Consider the following 25,077-nt stretch of genomic DNA (forward strand, 5'->3'; position numbering starts at 1 on the left):
ATGGACACCCTAAAATGTCTGTGAAGGAAGAGGCAGAGACCAATACACACCTGTCTCTCCTGGCGTTCCTGGCGCCCTCTGCTGGCCACTTGTCAGGAATGGGAGTGTTCCTAGGATGGGAAATGCCCTCTTCTGGGTCCCCTCAGAGAGCAAGCAGAGGGGTGAGCTTCTGGGGCCCCAAAGAAAAGGAAGTCAGAAGGAAGTCTCAGGGAAGCTGGGGCTTGGAGAGGACAGAATGGGGTGGACAGAGGTGGTTACTGCTTTACAGACTGCCTTTAAAGCCTGTGCTAGGGTTAATGTCACCAGCTTTGAATTCTTGCCCAGCTTTGAGCAAGGGCCTCACATTTTCATTTTGCACTAGCGCCACACATTATGTGCCTCTATTTAGTAAATTGTTACCAGTTTTAAAATAGAATAAAGAAGAAAGACAGGGGCTGGAGTTCGGTAGTGGAACAATTGCCTTGCACGTGTGAGGCCCTGGGTCTGAGTCCTGGTACTGCCCCCAAAGAAAAAAAGAGCTAGAACAGTACCACATGCCCCCAGACACTGCTGGGGGACCCTTCCCTCCCCCTTTGGGGAAGTCTCTGTTTCTTTCCTGAAAGGAACACTACAAGTTACCTCACTTACACGTGCATCACTTCCTTGTTTTGCTTCAGAGTTCTACCATCTAGGCTAAGCTGAACAGTATGCAATATTTGGTTATATCAGTGTAGGGGATTTATATTTGTGGGTCTGCATTATGCTCAATACTTTTTTTGTGGGGGTCACTCCCAGCGGTGCACAGGGGTTATTCCTGGCTTTGCACTCAATAATTACTCCTGGAGGTACTCGGGGGACCATATGGGATGCTGGCAATCTAACCTGTGTCAGCTGCATGCAAGACAAATGCCCTGCCCACTGTGCCATTGCTCCAGCCCTATGCTCAATATTTTCAATAGAGATTCAGCCCAAATTGTTGTTCACTGATTTTGCAGCTGCTTAATACCCTATTGCATGGCCTTATTGTAAATTATTTATTCATTCTACCTTGGCACTTTTGAGTTCCATCCACTTTGGGAATATTATGTTGCCAAGAATACTGGCATATATGTCTCCAATAATACATATTCCCATATTTCTGTGTATATATTTATATGTGTATGTGTGAAATTTCCAGATCATTGGGCATGAGTAGCACTGTAGCACTGTCCTCCCGTTGTTCAACGATTTACTCAAGTGGCACCAGTAATGTCTCAACAAATTGTGAGACTTGTTGTTACTGTTTTTGGCATATTGAATATGTCACGGGTAGATTGCCAGGCTTTGCCGTGTGGGCGAGATACTTTTGGTAGCCTGCCGGGCTCTCTGAGAGGGGCAGAGAAATTGAACCCAGGTCGACTGTGTGCAAGGTAAACGCCCTACCCGCTGTGCTATCGCTCCAGCCCAGGGCATGAGTATTTTCTGCTCTAACATCCTACCTATTTACATGTCTGTGAAAGTTCACATTATTTGGGGTTTTTGTTTCTCTTTGAAACTTTGATGCTTGCTCGGGGCCCATGGGGAGGTTTTTCTTGAGCCCTAACAGGGCCATATTAGCATGGTGAAACGGGACCATATGGGATGCTGGGGATCAAACCCAGGTTGGCCTCGTGCAAGGTAAGTTTCCTACCTGTTATACTATCTTTCTGTCTCTCTAGTCCTGAACCTTTCTAGTTTTTTGTTGTTGTTGTTGTTGTTGTTTTTGCTTTTTGGGTCACACCCAGCAATGCACAAGGGTTACTCCTGGCTCTGCACTCAGGAACGCCTGGCAGTGCTCGAGGGACCATATGGGATGCTGGGAATCATACCCGGTTTGGCCACATGCAAAGGTCCCCTTTCTAGTATTTTGATAAAGATTTTTTCCACCCAAAGTCCAAGAAGCTAGTCTCCTAGATTGTCTTTGTTGCTTTCCTTTCCACCTAAAGAAACTCTAATTCAGGCCGGGATAATGTACAGTGGGTAGGGCGTTTGCCTTGTATGTGGCCGACCCAGGTTTGATCCCAGCATCCCATACGGTCCTCTGAGCACCATCAAATTGTAGAGCCACAGTCAGGAATAACCCCCCTGAGCACTACAGGGTGTGACCCAAGAGCAAAGAAGAAGCTCTAATCCACATGGAATTTATGGCTATGTTCCATAGAAGTTGAATGGATCTGCACTGTCCCAGAACAATTCATTCAAAAGTAAATTCCTGTCCCTCTGTTGTGCTTTGTCCTAAATCAGCTTTCAGGTATCCTGAACTCTGCTCCTGGGGAAGGTTTGTCTCTTATCATATCTGCTGCGTGTGATAGAGCATAGAAGATGCCTGAGATGAACCCCTCTAGTTCAGAGTTAATGATAAGCTTTCGTGTCTGGCACAGCAAGTCCTTCCACCTCTCCTTCCTAGATATTTTTGAGGCTGGGATTGCTCATCCTCTAACCCATTCAGATGTTGGCAGTCTGCAGAGGGTGGGTGGGGGAGGAGAGGTGCTCAGGGGAGAGACAGCGCTGGGCTCCTCTGTTTCCATGGCACCCTCCCAAGAGGTGGGGACTAAAAGCACAGTGCCAATCACCCTGTAGGGAGATGTTCATGCGTCACCTGGCTCCCTCGTCACTTATCCCAGAGGGACAGACAGCCCTCAAAACCCCGGATACCAACCCAAAGACGACAACACGGCTGGCACACCCTTCCTCCCCGTCCCAGGGGGGACACCCTTTCCTGCAAATCCCGTGCAGCTGGTCAGCACCCCCAACGCGGGTCGTGGCCAGGACTGGCCAATAAGAGACATCCCCTGTCGACGAACCCCACCGAGGTTCCCTATGCATGCTCCCAGCGATGACGTTCCCCATACGCAGGTTGAGAAGCCGCGGCGGGACCAGCCTGGCCGGCCTAAGAACTTCACTAAGGGAATTTTATTATTATTATTATTATTATTATTATTATTATTATTATGTCGTTGCTTTGCTGATTAATAATAATAATTATTATTATTATTATTTGGTTGTTGCTTTGCTGTGAGGCACAGACAGGCCTCCGTCCGCCTCGGTACCGGACAGCCGAGCCCGACGGACTCACCGACACCCCGCAAGGCCCCTTCCTCCCCCGTCCGTCTTTCCTTCCCGTGCCGCCGGCCCCGGCTGGTCACGGCGTCCCCGGCTCGCGGGAGGGCCGGGACCGAGCGCCCTGCGCATCTCGGCCAGAAAGGAAAAGGCCCCCCCCCCCCCCCCCCCCGCCGCCTGGACCTCAGCAGCACCCAAGGGAGCCCTGGCGTCCCAGCTCCCGCGTCCCGGGCCGCGGGCCCGCCCGGCTCCCGCGCATGCGCACTGCGAGCCCCGGGGCGGCCCTGAAACGAAAGCGCGAGGAGCGAGGGGGAGGGACCCTAACCCGCGGCCGGCTGGGTCAATGGGGGCCACGGGCACGGCTGGCGTGTGGCCGCGACAGGCCGCCGTGCCCAAAACGGGGCTCGCAGAGCCAAAAAAGTTTGGTGAGGTCCCACCGAGATTTGAACTCGGATCGCTGGATTCAAAGTCCAGAGTGCTAACCATTACACCATGGGACCCGCTGGCAGCTTTAGGCGGCCGCGAGTCTTGTCAAGCCGCCTCACAGGCGCGCGGGCGCCGCCGCTTCCCGCCAGCGGCCGCCGAGGTCCGCTCGGCCCCGGCCCCCGCGACCCCGGCCGCCCCGCGGGCGCCCCGCAGCAGCCCGGGCCGCCTGCGTCTCCGGCGCTCCCGCTCGGGCCGGTCTCCGCCCGGCGCCGCGCTCCCCCGCCCGCCGGGGGTCCCGCGCCGCGCCCAGGACGGCGGCCGGTGGGGACCTAGCGGCCGCGGGGGCCGGGAGGTGGGTCGCGGAGGCCGGGCCGGACCCTGGGGCCCCACCCCCGGAGCCCGGGTTCGGGCGCGCGCAGCCGGCGCGGCGTGCTGGCTTTATTTATTTATTTCCGCGGCCAGGGCCCTAGGAGGGACACTTTGGCCAAGCGGGGAGGGAAGCGGACTGGCACGTGGGGGGACGGCGGTTCAAGGCCTGGGCGCCCCCGGGGACGGCGCCTGCGGGAAGGCGGCACCGGGCTGCTGCACCGCCCCCCTGCGGGGACCCGCCGTTGGCCCGGGCGGGGGGCGCTGATCCCAGGCGGCGGGCTCTGGCCCCGCGGCGCCTTCTCCCACTTCCCAGGCTTTAGTGCAAGACGTCTGGCGTCAGACCAGATTGTAATGCCGTCTGACTCAGCAGTTCCACTTTTGGAACTTTTCTCCCAAGGGACTGCCAGGACAAGTGCCAAAGGGCTCAGGGAAATTTCTTGTAAGCGGTGATGTGAAGAAGAGCAGAGGAATGACCATCGGCTGACTGTTAATTTAATAAATATTGGCAATATCTAGCCAATGAATATTGTGCAGGAGTTTAAAATACTGTGCCGCCTTTCTGTACATTTTAAGAAAAGATATACAGGACAAAATCGACCAAAGGTCAAAAAAATAAAACCAAGATATTTATCCACTTAGTAGCATTATAAAATTCTACTTAACATTTTAAAAATACATATATATATTATAATTATATATTTATATTATATATACTATTTCTTCGGCCCTCTTTCATTTTTTCAAGATGCACTATCACATATGGATATACATACTTGTAATGAGCATTTGCGATCTTTTTACCCTAGGACACCTGACTGATTGCCTTTATTGATGGATGTAGAATTGTATAGGGTGGGGTGACAGCCAGTCTGGATCCCAAGATAGATGGACTTACTCTTCCTGCTTCTGGCAGCCAGAATGAAGGTGTTGGCCAACTGGACTTAAACTCCAAAGTGGCTAGTGTCCAAATGTATTTTAAAACTTGTTCTTTTGCTCCTGGTGACAGCAATGGTGGCTGGGCCATGTTCCCTGGGCTGCCTCCCTGGCTCCTGAGCAGACAGTGCGGGATCTTGACCTTGCTGGGTTCCTGACTGCCTCCTCCTTCGTTCTCGCCCTTTCCAGAATTGGCTTTCCCTCCAGTTCTATGAGCTACCTGACCTTCTTCTCGTTGGCTTTCTGCTTCCAGTATCCAGAGTGCATTCTATGGCAAATAATCTGCTTAGTCCAGACCCACAAAAAGCTCTGCTGATGACAGTTATCTGCAGGAGTGAATGCATGAGGACTTATTTTTCTGTCACTTGAGAAAAAGAATTTTGTAAGACTCTTGGGTTTTGTCAGAAGAAACATGAAATACTTTGCATCTTTGTTTGGGGGAGGGGTGGGAAGCTTACCTGGTGATGCTCATGCTCAAGGGTTAATCCTGCTGGTGTTCAGGGACCATATGGGGTGTTAGGGACTGAACCTGGGTTGACCGCGTGCAAGGCAAATACTATGCCCTGCTGTACTATCTCCTTGGCCCTCTATGCAATGTGTGTGTGGGGGAGATTCTGGGGACGTTGGTTGTGGAAAATGTGCTCTGGTGGAGGGATGGGTGTTCCATCATTGTATGGCTGAATCTCAAACATGAAAGCTTTGTAACACTATCTCACGGTGATACAATTAAAAAAAGAGAAAAAAGTAATGTGCAGGTCATTCCCAATTCAATCAGGTTAATCAGGTTAATCAATGGCTGAACAAACAGCAGTACTCCTATGTTATAATAAATAAATTAATTAAAATATAAATAAATTTTTCACTAAAAAAAGAGACTTCTTTTTCTCTCTTAAAAACTTTCAAGATAAGGATGAAGAGATAATATCGGGGTTAAGGGAATTTCCTTGCCTGTGGCTGACCCTGGCTGGGTCTCTGAGAGTGGAGAGCCAGGAGTAACCCTAGAGCACTGCTGGGTATGGTCCAAACACGCCACCACCACCGAATTTAAAAGTTACACAAACATGAGTATAATACAAAGTTAAGAAGGCATAAAAGGAAATATGTGGATAAATAATACTTCCTTACTATAACTTTAGGCTGGAGCTATAGCACAGCGGGTAGGGCGTTTGCCTTGCACACGGCCAACTTGGCCGACCTGAGTTCAATTCGTCTGCCCCTTTTGGAGAGCCTGGCAAGCTACTGAGAGTATCTTGCCCGCAGGGCAAGCAAAGCCTAGCAAGCTACCCGTGGTGTATTCCATATGCCAAACATAGTAACAAGTCTCATAGTATTACTGATAACAATAATTGATGAACAACGAGGTGATAGTGACAGTGTCTATAACTTTGTTCTCAGAGGCATTTTTTGATTCTTTCTAGAGTTATTTTCTTCTTACAAAATATATACATACGCATACCCTTTAAAAATTAAAATACTTGGGCTGGAGCGATAGTACAGTGGGTAAGGCGTTTGCCTTGCACGTGGCCAACCCGGGTTCGATTCCCAGCATCTCATATGGTCCCCTGAGCACCGCCAGGAGTAACTCCTGAATGCAGAGCCAGGAGTCACACCTGTGCATTACCGGGTGTGACCCAAAAAGAAAAAAAAATTAAAATTAAAATACTCTTCTGCACCTTGTTTTATTTTTTGTTTGTTTAGTCTTTTGTGTTTTGTGTCATGTCCAGTGGTGCTCAAGACTTACTCCTGGCTCTGTGCTCAGGAATCTCTACTGGCAGTACTTGGGGGACCATATGGAGTGCCGGGGATTAAACTCTAGATCAGCCGCAAGTGTTTTAAACACTGGACTCTCTCTCTGGCCCTGCATCTTGTTTTATTTACATATCACCATTTGACAGTGCATATGAAATATTGCTGCTGCTACTGCTGCTTCTACTCCTTCTTTCTCCTCTTCTTCCTTTCCCCTTTTCCTCTTTCTCCTCCTCCTCCTCCTCCTCCCCTTTTTCCTCCTCCTCTTCCTCCTTCTCAATGCTCAGGGCTTACTCCTGGCTCTGTGCACAGCAGGTCACTCCCTGGCAGGGCTTGGCTGACTAAAGGTGGTGCCAGGGACAGAACCCAGATCAGCCAGCAGCATACAAGGCAAGAGCCCACCCACCTTACTATTTCTCCAGCCCTCTCTCATTCTTTTTGTTATTTCTAGTTCTTATTACATAAAACAAAATGCACAATCCCAATGGGAAAAAATCAATTATTTTTACAAATGTATAATCCCGTGTCACACTGTGGTGGGAGGTGGAGAGTCCTAGCTGGAGGCCCATAAAATTCTTTGTCCCAATTTGTCCCAGAATTTGGAGCTTAGCAGATATTTCCTGTGGACCTTTTCTGTGCTAGGAGGATGGATACCTTTGTCACTAGTTTGGTGCAGGCTGCTTGGTTGGGGTCTGAAAATCAAGGTGAGATGAATGCCTATATGGTTGTTATAGTCTGTGACCTAATTTTTGTGTCCAGTCCAGCCCAGGAGAGAATTTTCTCTTTATGCCTTTCTGTTTGGAAAACAGGCAGATCTACAGAGTGCTTGTATTATTCAGGACACCTTGGTTTTAGGTCACGGGAACCAACTCCAAACTGGTGAGCTTAAATTGTGTGTGTGCATGTGCGTGTGCGTGTGCGTGTGTGTGTGTGTGTGTGTGTGTGTGTGTGTGTATCCTTGTCACTTATATATCAGGATTGCTTTATTACTAAGCAGTAGTCCGTGTCAATGAACACTGTTAATTGGTCTGTTCTCCCTGCTGATGGCCATTTGAATTTCTTCTAGTTTGAGGTTCATGGAAACCAAGCTACCAGGGTCATTCTTGTGCAAACCTTTTCTAGTCTGGGATATATTCTTGGGACTTACTTGCTTCACTTGGGGTGAAGGGTAAGAGTACTTGAAGCTTATGGGAACTGCCAAACCACCAAAGTCGTTGTACTATTTTACACACCCACCAGCAGGATAGGAGAGTTCCAGTTGCTTCACATTATAGCTAATAGGTGGTATTATTAGTCTTTTAAATTTAGCCATTCTAGTGGGTGTATAATGATCTCTCCTTGTGGTTTTAATTTGCATTTCTCTGATGGTTAATGAGGTTGAACATCTTTTTTACAAGCTCACTAGCCATTTGGATAGCTTCTTTTTTTTTTTCTAAGTGCTTTTTCTAGTATTTTGCTCATTTAAAACTTGTCTTCATCTTACTGATTTGTAGAAGTTCTTTTTCTGGGATAAGCATCCTTTGCCAGATATCTGTATCACAGATATTTCCTTCCAGCCTACGAGTTGTTCTTTCCCTCTATTTGTGTATGTGTGGTGTTGTGGATGGGGTTGGGGGACGGGGAGAGAAAGAGATTTAGAGACAGAGAGAGAAAGAGAGAGAGAGAGAAGTTTTACACATGCAGCCCATAAATGAGGGACATTCCCCTCCTCTTTTTTTTTAATAATGATGTCTTTTGGTTAACACAAGGGTTATATATATATATACATATATATATACATATACGTATATGTATATATACATATATATATTTGAATCATTGTGAGATAGACCCTTACAAAGCTATTAATGACATAATTAGGTTTCAGTCATACAGTTCCAATACCCATCCCTCCACCAATGCACATTTCCCAGCACCAGTGTCCCCAGTTTCCCTCCCATCACCACCCCCCACCCCAGCCTGCCTCTATGGCAGGTACTCTCTCTCTCTGTCTCTTTCTCTCTGTCTCTCCCCCCTCCTCCAACCCCTCGCTGGAGGCCAGCGCTATGACTGAGCATATACTTTGCAGGCCTGAACGTTTGGGTTTGGTCCCCAGCACTAAAATCTGCATGAGCACTGGGCAGCTGTTCCACACGGGGGCCTCCACAGCTTTCATCTCCTGTCCCTGGCGTTCAGAGGGATGGTCACAGGAGTTAAAATTCACTAGCTATTATCAATTGTTTTATAAGGAAATTGAACAGCCAATCAGATCTCATGAACAGTTTCTGAAAATGTATTGGATTTCTGTCCTTTCTGGTAAGTTCCAGTCCTCTTGGACATCTTGTCTAGACAGTGTTTGAGCCTGCGAAATCCATTCTGGTGACTTCAGGTCTCAACCTCTGACCTATCTTCTGGCCCTTTTGCCAGTTAAGCGACCTTTCCCTTGAGGTTGTCCAAAACAGCTGTGTAAGGAACAGAGTGACCACCTAACTAATTCCATTGGGGAATCTAGTAGATAATGGACAAGAGTTTTTTTCTAGAAAGAAAATCCCCGAACTAACCAACTGCACTCCTCCCCGGCCAGAGCTGGACTCCCTGAACTTTTAGTTCCCTGTATAGTTGGATCCAAGATAAATAATCATGGGTATTTGGAATGCTGGCTCCCCCATTCCATTGAAAATTTGCATAGAACTTTTAACTACCCCCAAACTTAACTACCAATAGCCAGCAGTTGGCAGGAGACCTTAACCCTAACATTCACAGCTGAACACATTTTTGGTACCGTATTTCACTGCATAATTGGCACATCCTGTTTTTTCACTCCAAAAGTTGGTTTATAATCTTTCATTGTATAATAATCACAGGTATAATTCTCTTCTTCACGCTGCTTAAAAGGTAAACAGGACAGTTGAGTAAATGACCTCTGGATGTGCATTTGTCTCCTTGAGCACGTGAGCACTCAGCCTAGATAGAATTCTCAGCTGCATACACATTGTATATGTAAATGAAAAATTCATTTATTTATTATTGTATATATTGGTTTGGGGGCCACACTTCATGGTGTCAGAACTTACTCCTGGTTTTGAGCTTGGGAATTACTTTCTAGCTCTGCTTCGGGACCATATATGCTACGGGGGATCCAACTTGGACTAGTCACATATAAAGCAAGTCTAGCCTCTTTCCTTCTCAGGATTGTGGGGGATTTGAATAGCAGAGACACAGAAGGAGCTTGTGCTCCCCCTGGAGGTTCATAAAATTCTTTGTCCCGATTCATCTTGGAATCACCCGGAGTTTAGCCTACATCACCTCTGGACTTTCTCGCTCCTGGAAGGATGGAAACCTTTGTTTACCACAGGCTGCCTCATAGGGCCTAAAATTCCAGCTGGACAGAAACCTGTGTGATCTTTATTGTCCATGACCTGATTTTTGCATCCAAACCTTGCTTCATGCCTCTGTTTTTTGAAAAGACAGACCTACAAAGTGGCTGTACTATTTTGGCCAGGAACCAATTCCAGACAAAGTTCGAACCAACTTTAAAAAAATTATAAGGGACTGGAGTGATAGTACAGCAGGGAGGGCGTTTGCCTTGCATGTGGCTGACCTGGGTTCGATTCCCGGCATCCCAGGACTAATTCCTGAGTGCAGAGCCAGAAATAACCCCTGAGCATCTCTGGGTGTGACCCCAAAAGTATCACTGTATCACTGTCATCCTGTTGTTCATTGAATTCCTCGAGCAGGCACCAGTAACGTCTCCTTCGTCCTAGCCCTGAGATTTTAGAAAGTGCCACATTCAAGGCTCTTTCAGGGTCAGGAGAATGAGACCCATCATTGTTACTGGGTTTTGGCATATCGAATACACCCCGGGGAGTTTGCCAGACTCTGCAGTGCAGGTAGGATACTCTCGGTAGCCTGCTGGGTTCTCCAAGAGTAAGAACTAAATAATAAGAGGTCGGGAGCTGGGTTTTATAGTCTCTGGGTCTTGGCCATTGATGGGATAACATGGCACTGGGGGCAGTTGGTGGGTGTAATGCCTACCTACTGGAAGATGGGGGATCTGGGTGGAGGAGGCCCAGTCCCAATCCGAGTGGGCCTGGAGATCTACGCCCCGGGTCCTGCACACCTGGGTTCCTCTGCCGGTTCCTTCATGCGTGAGGCTCATCTGAATGTGTGGAGAGTGGTCTTAAGCATGGCTGTGGCTGGAACCGGAGGTCTTCAGCTGCCGGGGCTCTGCTTGGGGTGGGGAGGGAAACTCAACCCACCCTCCTCCAAGGGGCCCTGGTGAGGACAGCCAGGCATGGAGGCAGGAGACCCCAAAAGTAAATATATATATACATATATGTATATATGTGGGTCTAGAGTTAATATATATATATCACTATTATCATCACTGTCATCCCGTTGATGGTCAGTTTACTCGAGCGGGCACCAGTAACATCTCTATTCCTCCCAGCCCTGAGATTTTAGCAGCCTCTTCTTTCTCGTCTTTTCCCAATGATTGGAAGCTCTTTCAGGGTCAGGGGAATTAGACCTGTTGTTGTTACTGTATTTAGCATATCAAATATACCATAGGGAGCTTGCCAGGCTCTGTCTGTGCGGGCGGGATACTCTCGGTAGCTTTCTGGGCTCTCAGAAAGGCATTATAGTCTGAACCCCATCAGATATGGTGTAGTAACCATGGAAAATGGGTAGGAAGTATCTTATAATGTGTCCGGAAAGCATCCTGGAGCATGGCGGTGGTTGGGCAGTGGAGGTCGGCTGCCGGGGCTGGGTCTCTTGGTGTGGAGAGCGCTCTCATCCCCCCCTTATAGCTTGGCGTGGAATCCGGTGGCATGGTTCTGGGGGCCTTCTTTTATACTCCCATCTGGGAGAAGCATCCATGAGTTCTGGAGGGTGGCCGATGAGGAGATTATCTAGTGCCGTCAGGGTGTGGCTTATGGGTGTGACCCCCCCCAATCACTTTAGACTAGGGGAAGCAGGCAGAGAATCTCTGTTCCAGGTCACGTTGAGTCCAGAGTCCAAGGTCACAAAGTTCCACATTATCTGGATTCCGTGGGACTTCATTCATATGTGAGCCTTTGCCTGAACATCTGGAAAGCGTCCTAGAGCGTGGCGGTAATTGGGCAGTGGAGGTCAGCTGCTGGGGCTGATCCCTTGGGGTGGGGAGGCCTCTCACCCACCCCACAGCCTGGTGCAGAGTCCAACATATATATGGGTCCAGAGTTTCACAGGATCCTAGGACAAGCTTATAACTAGTGCCAACAGCTGTGAGGAGTACAGGACGGCCTCCTTTGTTCCTCAGCCCACATGGTGTCAGGAGGCTGCTCCTGAATCCACACACCTCAGAGCCTGCTTGAATTCCCCTCACCATCACCACCTCTTTTTTTTTTTTTTTTCAATTTGCAGGGGGATAGGGTTGGGTTTGGCCCATACCTGGTGGTGCTGAGGGCTTATTTCTGCCTCTATGTTTAGGGATAATTCTTGGTAGGACTCAGAGGACCATGTAGGTGCTGGGGATTGAACCTAGGTTGGCTGCATGCAAGGCAGTGTTTTACCCCTGTACTAGTTCTCTGGTTCCATGTTTGGAACTAGTCAGGCAGACTGGCTGTGAGTTCTGCATCCAGGCTTTCTCCAGGTAGCTGACCAGTTCCTGGGAAAGGCTTCTTGGAGAATTGGCTCACGGTTTAGGCAAACACCCTACAAAGCACTCCAGCCAGCTTCTCCACACTGGAGTTTATGGTTTCAGATTTGTGCGTGTGTGTGTGTGTGTGTGTGTGTGTGTGTGTGTGAGAGAGAGAGAGAGAGAGAGAGAGAGAGAGAGAGAGAGAGAGAGAGAGAAAGACCTATCCCTGGCAGTGCTCAGGGCTTTCTCCTGGCTCTGTGCTCAGGAATCACTCCTGGCAGTGCTGGGAGCACCATATTGTGAACTGGGTAAGACAAGTGAGTAAGACAAACACCCTGCCCATTGTATTATTTCTGTGGTCCCAATGGTTCCAGATTTTGAGGGAGGGGGTCACACCTGGCAATGCTCAGGGGTAAGTCCTGGCTCCGCACTCAGGAATTACTCCTGGCAGTGCTCAGGGGACCATATGGGATGTTGGGGATCAAATTCGGGTCGGCCACGTGCAAGGCAAACGCCCTACCCGCTGTACTATCATTACAGCCCCCTGGCTCCAGATTTTTTATTTGTTTGTGGTCACACCTGATGGTACTCGGGGCTTACTACTGGCCTTGAGCTTAGGGATCACTCCTGTCAGGCTTGGGGGACCATACGGGGTACAAGGTATTGAATCCAGGTCAGCATCATGAAAAACAAGTGCTATTGTACTTGCTGTATCTGCTGTACTATCACTTTACCTCCGCCTCCAACCCTCCCCCCAACAGATCTTTAATAGGTAGAGGATAGAGCTGGAACAGACTAATAGCACAGCATGGCAGGGTGCGAGGTGGGGCATTCTGTTGTTCCATGCAAGAACACTTTTCTACACCCCTATATTTAGAATGTGAACAATTACTCAGGGAGACGGAGGGTTCTGTGGAATTTGGCCTGGGACAAGTGTGTAAATTACATCCCTGACTAAATATTTATTTTATATTTTATATTCTAGCTGTTTTAAAACTATAATATTTGAAGCTAACAAATTAATAGCCTTCCTACCTTGACTAACAGATTAATCACCTAGACTAACAAATAGACTAACAAATTAATAGCTAACAAATTAACAGTCTTCCGACCTTCAATATGTTTATGAAACAAAACCAAAAATATCTTAAAGCTATAACTTTCCAGCCAGGGATGTAGCTCTGTGGTAGCTCTTGCTTTGCATGAATGAAGCCCTAAGTGTAATCCCCAGGCACTGAAAACAAACAACATGGAACTCCAGCTTCCCTCTGACTCTAAGGGGATTCAAGGGATTCAAAACAATAGGATTTAGGGGCTAGAGCGATAGCACAGCAGGTAGGGCATTTGCCTTGCACGCAGCCAACATGGCCAACCCAGGTTCGATTCCCAGCATCCCATATGGTCCCCTGAGCACCGCCAGGAGTAATTCCTGAGTGCATGAGTCAGGAGTAACCCCTGAGCATCGCCGGGTGTGACCCAAAAAGCAAAAAAAAAAAAAAAAGGCAATGGGATTTAAGGGGCTGGAATGCATAAACCCTGTCACCCCACAGTTCTCTCAGTACTGAGTCTGGACTAACTCCTGAACATGTGGGGCCCCCAAACCAAAAAACGTTGGGCATAGATGGTTATTAAGTTGTTGCATCATGGTATCAGGATAAGAACAAAGAACAGAATTGATCATATATTTATTCTCTTTACATTCCATAGTTCAATGTTCTTTTTCCTGTTTGTTTTTTGAGGGCAGCATGCCAACTAGCTCTGTGCCTGGGGCTCACTCCTGGCTGGGCTCGAGGAAGATATGTGGCACCACATATGTGGTGCCAGCGATCAAACCCAGGTCCTCTGCCGTCATCCCCAGTGACTCTGTGCCCCCTGTGGCCGCAGCACTGGGCCTATTACTGCCTGGCTTTTGCATTTTTCTTCCCTGTACATCCCAGCAATCACCAGGTGGGACAGAAAACACAGGGTTTGAAGGGTGGGAACCTTCTCGGTGCTGCTTTCCCGACCTCCCCCCCCCCCCCCCCCCGCAAGCTCTCACTTTGCAGCTCACACACTCCCTCCCACAAGAGAAGCAGGATTGGGTCAGGAGATAGTACAGTGGTTAGGGCATGTCCTGGACCCAGTTTGATTTTTTTGTTTGTGTTGGAGACACACCTGGGGATGTCAGGAGATAGTACAGTGGTTAGGGCATGTCCTGGACCCAGTTTGATTTTTTTGTTTGTGTTGGAGACACACCTGGGGATGCTCAGGGATTAGTCCTGGTTCTGCGCTCAGGGACCATATGGGGTAGAGGGGATCAAATCTGAATTGGCCACATGTAAGGCAAGGCAAACACCCTACCAGCTGTACTATTGCTCCGTATCCACCCACCCCCAACTTGATTTTTTTAATATATATTTTATTTTCATAAGGGCTGGAGCGATAGCACAGCGGTAGGGCGTTTGCCTTGTGCGTAGCCAGCCCAGTCAAGCTGGGTTTGATTCCTTCGCCCCTCTCGGAGAGTTCGGCAAGCTTCCAAGAGTATCTTGCCCACAAAGCAAAGCCTGGCAAGCTCCCCGTGACATATTCAATATGCCAAACACAGTAACAACAAGTCTCAAAATGGAGACGTTACTGGGCCCGCTTGAAAAAATCGATGAACAACGGGAGGACAGTGACAGTGACAGTGATTTTCATAAAAGTAGTTCACAATAGTTCATTACAGATAATATTCAAACACCAATCTCACCACGGAGCACCTTCTCACTACAATAGGAGGGAAGTGTGTGAAGGTTATTGTATTTCCTTCTGGAGTCATTGAAGCCCGTTGATAAGAGAATACAAACAAGTATGTTAAAACCAAACACACGTGTGCTGCTTTTGGCAAGTAAGTAGGTTAGAGGGTAAGAAGTCGCACTGTCACAAATGCGACTGCGCTTTCCAGGAAATTCTGCCGCACTCTCTTCCAGGAGCTTTAGTTTATAGTCTCTGGGGCTTGGTTGTTTATGAGATTACATGGCATTGTGACAGTTTGTGGGTGGACTGCCAAGCTACTGGAAATCTGTGGATCTGAGGGGAAGAGGCCCAGTCCCGATCTCAGCGGGGCTTTTCTGTCGGTCCTCTCTTGGGTCAGGCTCATCCGAGCATGTGGAGAGTGGCCTTCAGCATGGTGGTGGTTGGGTTCTGGAGGTTTTCAGTTACCAGAGTTCTGCTTGGGGCGGGGAGGGAAACTCAACCCGCCCCCCTCCGAGGTACCCCAGCAAAGACAACTTGGTGCGGGGTCAGGACATTCTGCCACACTCTTCTCCCAGAACTTTAGTTTATAGTCTCTGGGTCTTGGCCCTAACTTGATTCTTGGCACCATATGGTTCCCCAAACCCTGTGTAGTCTTGGAGCCCCCAAACACCAGCTTGGAGTAGCCCCTGGGTCTCTGAGCACCATTTAGAGAGTCCCTGAGCTCCAAAAACCAAAATGTTGAGTAGTACTGAGAGGCTCAGTGGTGAATCACATGCCTTGTAGGTATTAGACTTTGAATTCGTCCTTGTCACCACTCCACATGCTGTGTGATCCCGAGGGCACTGCCCCGCATGCTCCCTGGAGCCACATCCAAAGTGTGTGACCCCCTGGTCATCACCACAAAAACAAAGGAAGGGAAGAGCGAGGGGGAAGGAGTGATGTAGGGGTGCAGGTGAGAGGCAGCCTCTGTGCTCTGAGTGGGATTTCTTACAGCCCGTTGTTTGTCTCAGGCTGACCAGGCTCACCTCTGAGCTGTCTGACCCCTTACACGTGGCAGATATGTGTTTATGGTGGAGCCCCGAGATAGAGGAGTGTCTATTACTGAAACCATCAGCACTGGCGAGGGTCGCACAGCCGAGACTGCGTCTGTCCATATCACCTACTCTTTATCCCTCTCTTTTAACCAACGAAACAAGTGGGATAAATTAAGATACAGCCGACAATCCAATTCAAGATGAAATGTTCTTGCCTCTCTTGTAAGATTTGGTCACCGTCACAGTCACGGTCCTCCCGTTGTTCATCGATTTGCTCGAGCGGGCCCAGTAACGTCTCCATCGTGAGACTTGTTGTTACTGTGTTTGGCATATCGAATACGTCACGGGGAGCTTGCCAGGCTCTGCCATGCGGGCGAGATACTCTCGGTAGCTTGCCGGGCTCTCTGAGAAGGTTTGCCGGGCTCTCCGAGAACATGCCCGACTGTGTTCAGGGATCACTCCTGGTGGGATTCCAGGGTCCCTTAGTAGTGCCAACGACTAAACCCAGGTGAGCAGCACGCAAGGTGAGCACCTGCCCACTGTTCTGTCTCTCTCGCCCCAGATAGCCAATTTCTTGAAACTGTAGCTGTCGTAGAAATCCCTTCTGCTTCTTTGGGCTCCGCTGTGCCATTTCCTGTTGTTTGTGTTTCCCTGCCAGAGGCCTGCTCCCGGCTGTCATGGTTACCTTGCAGTGGAGAGGCACAGAGCTGCATCCATCCCTGGGCTCCATATGGAGGGGACCAGGGCCCAGGAAGAGGAGCCAAAGCCTAAAAGATTCAAGACCTGCCTCTGTCCATCAGCTGAATTTCCTTGGGAAAAGCACTCCTGGCCATCACTGTCGCGAAGCTAAGAGTGGGGACAGCTCAGCCTGGAAGGTGGAAGGCCTGAACCTGGGTGTGGCTGACAGGAAGGCTTGGAGGAGCTTGTCTATGGAGAGACCTGGGATCTAGCCCAGAAGCTGCTGACGTGTGGGAAGCGGAGTGGCTGAATGGGAGGCTGCCCAGCTGACTGTCTGGGTGAGGGGGCATGTGCATGGCAAAGGCTCCAAGCCTGCCTAGTGTTTGGGGGAAGACCCCCTGAGCCCCTGCAGAGCCTCTTTCCTGGGGAGAGAGGGACCAGGACTAATCCCAGAGCTCTTTTGAATCCAAACTGTGCTATTACCCCAGCGCCTTCTTTTCCTTTTTCTTTTACATGTTTTTCTATTTCTTTTTATTGGATCTCCATGTATTACAAAGTTACAAAGAGATTTATGATTAAGTTCCTGGTATGTATTGTTCCAGCACCAATCCCTTCACGAGTGTTAGCCCAGCAACCTCTAGGACCGCAGAGGAAAGAGTCAAGGCCACTTTGTTCAAGGGCAAGAGACTGCATCCTCCCCTCTCTCCTTAGGCCACAAGACACATTTGCTTCTGTGGTTGAAGAGAGCACCAGGGGTCAAGAGAGAATGAGCAAGCAGCAGGCTGGGTTTTTACCCCCACACTGCATGATCTCGAAGCAACTCTGGGAGTGACCCCTCAAAGCACAAACATAGGGGTAACCCTTGAGACCCATTGAGTAAAATCCAAAACACACACATGGGGGGGGGGGGAGAGAGAGAGAGGGGGGAGAGAGAGAGAGAGAGAGAGAGAGAGAGAGAGAGAGATACAGGAAGGGCATGGGCTGGAGCAATAGTGCAGCAGGGAGGGTGCGGGTGCTTGCCTTGCATGCAGACAACCCCAGTTCAATCCCCAGCATTCCATCTGGTCTCCCGAGCACCACCAGGAATGATCCAAGTGAAGAGCCAGGGGTAATCCCTGAGCACAACCGGATGTGGCCAAAAAAAATAAAAAAAGAAAGAAAAATTCTAACACTGCTGCACTCGGCACACTCCTGTGCACTTGTCACACTCTGTTGCACTCGGCACTCACCTGTGCATTCAGCACACACTTGACACACTCCGATACTTGGCACACACCAATTAAGGGAAAGACATATGAGGAGGGCCAGGACATGCCTGAGAAGCATGAAGCCATGGTTTGTACCCAGGTGCCATAGAAGATGAATGCAATCCTGGCAGTTCTGCTTTTGCCCTTGCCAGTCCTGATGTCTATAGTCCCTGGCACCATAGGTGATTTCCGGCTGTGCCAATACTACCAGAAAGGGCATAGCCCTCACAGGAACTGCAAAATGTGCTAATCCTAGGACAAGAGTGCAATGGTCCTGGGAAGGGGAGAGAAAGGACAGGAGGGGAGGAGAAAACAAAGTAAACAAGCATGCAAAGGCCTCCTGTTCAAGATGAGATCAGACAAAAATCCCCAAACACAGAAAACCAGTATGAAGAACAACAGCCAATCCATCTCCTGTGTACAGATGAAGCCAACAGATGGAGCATCAAGAAATCAGAAGGAACTTAAAATGAAATATATGGATTTTTTAATAAGTGAAAGAACCATAAGTTCTAAAATAATAAAAGAAATACAGGTGTAAGGGACCCAGGTGTATGTGACTATGAAACAACTGAAAATTTCTGAAGACAAATGTTAAGAGCTAAAAGAATGACTTCAGAAGGTTTATTTTAAAGAGAATTTCACAACAACTTTATGATAATAAATTGGGAGGATCTCTGTTAACTGATATTTATATCATCTCTCTTATAGACACATTCTAAGGCCTGACTTAGGGGGTTTCAGGTACGAGGGGTGGCAAGGGGTTTAGAGTTCCTGCCCTGTAAGCATGGGACAGAGGGTTCAGAGCATGCAGTGTCCTGCATGCACTGAGCAGACATGTCTGGCAGCGCGCAGCTGCTTCCGGGAAGTAAATTCCCGCCACACCCCAGCCAGGTGCCTTGAAGCACCACAAGAAGGGGTGAGAGAGGCCTATGATGGAGTTCCTTAGTAGATCAGTTGCCCAGCATATGTGAGACCCTGGGTTCAATTTCTGGCAGGAGGGGAAGGGAGGGTCATGAATCCTCATCCAACTTTTCTGGGACCAGGAAGATACCTAAAGAGGCATGCAGGAGGGGGCTGGAGTGATAGGACAGCAGGTAGGGCATTTGCCTTGCACGTGGCCAACCCAGGTTCAATTCTCAGAATCCCATATGGTCCCCCAAGCACCTCCAGGAGTGATTCCTGAGTGCATGAGCCAGGAGTAACCCCTGTGCATTGCTGGGTGTGACCCAAAAGGCAAAAAAAAAAAAAAAAAAAAAGACATGCAGGAGGGCTGGATTGAATTCCTGGCATTGTGTGATTCATTGTATGGTCCCCTAAGTTAGGATCTCAAGCATTTCTGGGAGTGGACCAAAACCAAAAAACAAAACGATCCACGGTCCTCCCGTTGTTCATCGATTTGCTCGAGCGGACCCAGTAACGTCTCCATTGGAGACTTTGTTTGGCATATCGAATATATCACGGGTAGCTTGCCAGGCTCTGCCATGCAGGCAAGATACTCTCGGTAGCTTGCCGGGCTCTCCGAGAGGGGTGAAGGAATCGAACTCGGGTCGGCCATGTTGGCTACGTGCAAGGCAAATGCCCTACCCGCTGTGCTATTGCTCTAGCCCAAAATACAAAGGTGTGGGGTGGTGAACACCTCCCTTACCTAATCAGCACTGTGTCTAAAGAGGTGTGTGAGGGCGTATGGTGCCACCAGCAGGTCAATCCGTACCTGTGAGGCGAGTGCATCAGCAGCCTGATTGCGCCTTCAGACTTCCAGATACCCCAAAATTGCTGCTGTGCCTTTGGCCAGACCCCAAAAACTTGGGGCAAAGTTTACCAAGAAAGTAAACAGCCAAAAGTTAGGTATGTGGGAAACACACCGACAAACCACCTCTGGCTCAGCTATATAATTGGAGGCAAAGCCTCTCTGGTTCCTGATTGAACTGCTTAATGGCCATGATCCCAGAGACTCAGAAACGAATCTTGGAAACCAGTGGCTTTAGGTAGAAATGTGTCCAGTCCCTGCAGTAGGTTACCGGTGCTGGGCCAACCCAGGTGGGAATAGGTTTCGTGCCTTGGCCTGTTCCCCCTGGCGGCCCAGTGGCCGCCATCCTTAGAGACCACTGGATAGTCAGGTTTGGGCCCCCAGTGACAAGACACACAGGGCCTCACAAGATGGGGGTGGAGCCGGGGTTGTCCTTCCCACCCCAACGAGACTCCAAGTCATCACCCATGAATGGCCTCTCTGGCTCCTGATCCAGTTGCTTAATGGCCATGATCCCAGAGACTTAGAAACAAATCTCAAAACCCAGTGGCTTTTGGTAGAAATGCGTCCGGACCCCACAGTAGGTTACTGTTGCCGGGCCACCCCAGGGAGGAAAGGGTGTTGTCACTCCACCTGCTCCCTCTTGGCGGCTCAGTGGCCGTCATCCTTCAGAGGCCATTGGACAGTCAGGCCTGGGCCCGCAGTGACAAAACTTGTTGGGCTTCACGGGATGGGGTGGAGCCGGGCCTGTCCTCCCCACCCCAACGAGACCACAAATCATCGCCCGCGAATGGCCTCTCTGGCTCCTGATCAAGCAGCTCAACAGCCATCATCCCAGAGACTCAGGAGCAAATCTCGAAACCCAGTGGCTTTTGGCAGTAATCCCTCCAGATTTAAGTGTTAAAATTTCGGAATTTCAAAATCACATGGCCCTACTGCATCCACACGACATCATATGTTATTCATAACCAGCAATAGAACACAAATTGTCTATTGTTGCCTTTTCAGCATATCTGAGTGTTGGGGTAAAATCTCAAATAATAATGGTGGGTCTGGTGTCGAAATATTGAATGTGATCAAAGCAGAGAGAGAGAGAGTAATGTGGAAATCATCTGCCCCACAGGTGGGGGGAGGGTGTGGGATGGGGGTATACTAGGGTTTTTGGTGGGAGAATGGGCACTGGTGAAGGTACGGGTGTTTCATTGTATGACTGAGACTTAGACCCAAAAGCTTTGTAACTGCTCTCACGGTGATTCAATAAATAAAATTATAAAAAATAAAAAAAAGAGGTGTGTGAGGTAGAGGCGGATGGGGGTGATGGGGGTGGTGGTAGGAGGAATACTGGGAACATTCGTGGTGGAGAACGGGCACTGGTGGAGGGATGTGTACTCAATCATTGTATGACTGAAATGTAATCACGAAAATTTGTATGTCTGTAACTGTATCTCACTGTGATTCGTTAAAAAAATAATAATAGTAAAAAGAAACTACAGGGAAAACATTTTTTTTTTAATAAAATAAAGAGGTGTGTATGGCCACAGCCAGGAAGTTGACCCTGGTGAGCAAGTGTGTGAGCACCACAGCCACCCCCACCCAGCTACTTCCACGGCATCCATTATCCACACATGTCCCAGCTCAGAGTGAAATAGGCAGCGAGCACGCGAGCAAACACCACAGAGAGAGGAGGACAAAAAAAAATTTTTTTTTTAATTAAACAAGACCCCGCAGCCTGCTCTCCCCAGATGTGTCCTTTACATAGTGCTTGGGAAGGGAAAGTCGGATTCGGGTCGGGTGCTTTTTCTCTGCAGCTGCGGGCTGACCGACCTCAGTGCTCCTACTGCTTGGAGCAGAAGTTGGGACCCACCTCCCCCAACCTTTGGTAGAAAAAAGAGCCTGGGCCCTGGGTGGACTCTCGGGTCCCGTCTGGCCTGGTGCCCCCAAGACGGCCTCTCAGTTCAGGTATCTATGCTGCATGCTGGATTTCCAGCTGGGAGCCCCACCCCGGTGCATTTCCTCTCTTCTCCCCACTTCATGTAAGTCACCTACAACAAAATCAAGGAAACTCATTTTTTTTAAGGGTGTGTTTCAGATTAATGAGTGCCGGGTGAATAATAACTTCCCTCATGGACTGATCCTCCAAGGCAAACCCTATCTTATCAGCAAACATAAACAAACTGAGTTATACTTTGAGGGGGTAGGATAAAAGGAGAACTGTCCTCATCTTTAGTACAGGGAAGACAAAGTTCCTGTCTAGTGTGTTTTCTGATTTAAAATCCTTTTACCTGGTTTTATGATTGAAATTGGGCCAATTCTCAATATTAGATAAGGACAAATGTCCTTGCCCCAAAGCCTAGCAATAAGGACTATTTATTAGCTCAACCTTTCCTTCCAAAGCCTAATTCTTTACTTTGCTTAGATTTATTGATAAGATTGTGTGTATCTCAGGGAACCATGCCACAAGGAGGTTTTATTGTACATTCTGGTACCCACTGGTCTTCAGCCCACCCTTTCTTTCCCAGTAAGAACCAGTTCTTGTGAAGGACAGAGAGAATAAGGTGGTTCGATTAAAACAAAAAAAGAAAACACTTCTTGTGACAGTGCAGATAAGATAGCATTCGTGTGTGTGTGTGTGTGTGTGTGTGTGTGTGTGTGTGATCAGTTTATGGAAGGAGGACACTAATTCCAAGTAAAGGAAATTTGTTTGCTAAAGAACACTGATTGGGGCTGGAGTGATAGTACAGCAGGTAGGGCATTTGCTTTGCAAGCCAGGTTCAACCCCCAGCATCTCATATGGTTCCTAGAGCACCACCAGAAGTAATTCCTGACTGCGGAGTCAGGAGAAAGTCCTGAGCATCACTGAGTATGACCCAGAAAATCAAAAAGCCAAAAGAGAAGTACAACAACAACAACAACAAAAAAAACAATAACAACACTGGCAACCCCAGGTTGGAATATTACAGGCCAAAGTCAGGATGTGGAAGACACCAGAGTGAGGTTCTGAGAACCTTTGCACCTGAGTCAACTACACAGAGGAAAACATAAGGCTCACTTTAAAAGGAAGTCTGCAGAGAGTTTGAGGGGGAAATGAGAGGTGGGGGTACTAAAACAGATACAGCGAATGGAAGGGTGGAGCAGGTGGAGCAGACCAAGGGAACTAGTTAATCTAGTTCCTATAATCATATGGGCCATAATCACGGTGATTTGAATCTCACGGTGAGTTTTGATCAGATACCTGCCTTAACTTCTTTTTTTTTTTTTCTGGACCATATTCATAGTACTCAGGTCTTACACCTGGCTCTTTGCTGAGGATCACTCCTGGCAGGGCTCAGGGGACCATACGTACTGTCAGGGATTGAATCCGGGTTGCCTATATGGAAGGCAAGTGCCTTACCCACTGCAATGATTACTCCAGCCTGGAAACTTTACCTTCTTAAGCATCTGAGTTTTGTATGAAAATTTTGCACACAATTCTCATGAACCCACAAGCCAATTCTCAAGGACCTGCAAGCTCAGGCATAAATCTTCTTTCACGCTAAACCAAACCCATGGATGAGGCTATTACTGAAGGTCCAGTGCTACTACCACACCTGGCAATATCCAGTGCTGACTCCTGGTTCTGCACTCAGGAATCACTCCTGGCAGGGCTCAGGGGACCAATATGAGGTTTAGATTGAAGGACTGAACCTGGGTTAGTCGCATGCAAGACAAGTGCCTTACCCACTGTACTATTTCTCCAACCTAGGAGAAAAGGTTTTCCATAGGGAAAGAACGGGCAAGTAAGGGTGTGCTACAGGACAATGGGAACCGATGAAATGATAAAATCCCCTGGGGCTGGTGCTCTGACAACACCTAAACAAAGGGTCAGGCTTTTGAAGACAGGGTGGGCTAAGGATGAACTGTCCATTATCGTTAGACTCTGAGATCAGGACAAAGTCTAATCTTGATCTTTGTCCCAGTTTCACCAATATAAGACAGGGACTTCAGGAGGAGATGTTGAGGTAGCACTGTAGCACTGTCCTCCCGTTGTTCATTGATTTGCTCGAGTAGGCACTAGTAATGTCTCCATTGTGAGACTTGTTACTGTTTTTGGCATATTGAATACTTCACAGGGAGTTTGCCAGGCTCTACCATGCTGGCGGGATACTCTCAGTAGCTTTCCAGGCTCTCCGAGAAGGACGGAGGAATCAAACCCAAGTTGGCCGTGTGCAAGGCAAACACCCTACCCACTGTGTTATCGCTCCAGCCCCCAAACTAGAAAAACTATATATGCCAATGCACACACCCAGGACTAACCCCTCGCCCCGGGGAATTGTTAAGCAATATCACAGTTAGAAAGATGGCTCCTGCTTAGGCATGCAATTTATCTCTGAGTATTTCTACTAAGCCAGGACATGCTGCAGGAGAGGAACAATGGGCACTGCAATATGATTTCTAAAAGGAAATGAAAGAATGGTTTACTAGACAAGGGAAACTGCTTCCTTCTGCCTCTGAACAGTGGAAAATTTTTAAAGGATTGCATGAGGCTTTCCACTTGGAAAAAGATGTTTTAATAGCATTCATCAAAAACTATCTTTCATGGCGAGGGATTGGACAGGATTGTGAGAGAGGTAACTCAGAATTGTGCTATGAGGACAGTAGTGATAGTACAGTGGGTAGGGCTGTGCTTGTCTTGCATGTGACTGACCCAGCTTCAATCCCCAGCATGGTTCCCAAGCACCGCTAGGAGAAATTCCTGAGCACAGGGCCAGGAGTAACCTCTAAGGATCGCCAGGTGTGGCCCAAAAGCAAAAACAAAAATGATGCTTTGTCCATGGCAGTTGTGTTTGATCCAAGGAACAGATTGGATGGTTCTGCAGGAGCTCATGATTCATTAGAAGGAACTATTTCCAGGCCCTGTCAGAGAAATGGTCCAGCTCCATGACTGAGTTATTCCAGGTAGAACTGGCCAAATCCAGGTCAATCTCCAGAGCCTCAGTGAGACGGGGCCAGACAGAGTCCCCACCCTGCCAAAGGCCCAGTGCTCCACCCTACACATCCGGCTCCTGCCACTGCCAGAGACATGGCAATCCAGCTTCATTACTGATCTTGGGAGATGTCAGAGAGATGTGGCAGCTAATCATCCCAGTTCCAAAGCTCCTGAAGTACGTGGCTGCATCTGTGGCTGCTCAACACCATCAACCTTCACAGAGCCGACAGCCCAGTAGCACTGTAGTACTATCCTCCCATTGTCCATCGTTTTGCTCGAGTGGACACCAGTAACGTTTCCTTTGTGAGACTTTTTGTTACTGTGTTTGGCATATCGAATACGCCACGGGAGCTTGCCAGGCTCTGCCATGTGGGCAGGATACTCTCAATAGCTTGCCAGGCTCTCTGAGAGGGATGGAGGACTCAAACCCAGGTTGACCGCGTGCAAGGCAAATGCCCTGCCAGCTGTGCTATTGCTCCAGCCCACAGCCCAGTAGAAGCACAGAAACTTTAAAATTGGAAAATTTGAGCAGAAGCCCACTAAGCTCAAAGAGTGAA

General features: G+C 48.6%; 1 non-coding gene across 1 annotated transcript; it reads right to left on the reverse strand.

Moving 5' to 3' along the window:
- Positions 1-3,485: 3,485 nt before the first annotated feature.
- On the reverse strand, positions 3,486-3,557 carry TRNAQ-UUG (transfer RNA glutamine (anticodon UUG)). Its single transcript has one exon. It is a non-coding gene; the product is annotated as a tRNA-Gln (tRNA).
- Positions 3,558-25,077: the final 21,520 nt, after the last annotated feature.

This window comes from Sorex fumeus, unplaced genomic scaffold, assembly GCF_029834395.1.
Source record: "Sorex fumeus unplaced genomic scaffold, SorFum_2.1 ptg000063l, whole genome shotgun sequence".
Lineage (NCBI taxonomy): Eukaryota > Metazoa > Chordata > Mammalia > Eulipotyphla > Soricidae > Sorex > Sorex fumeus.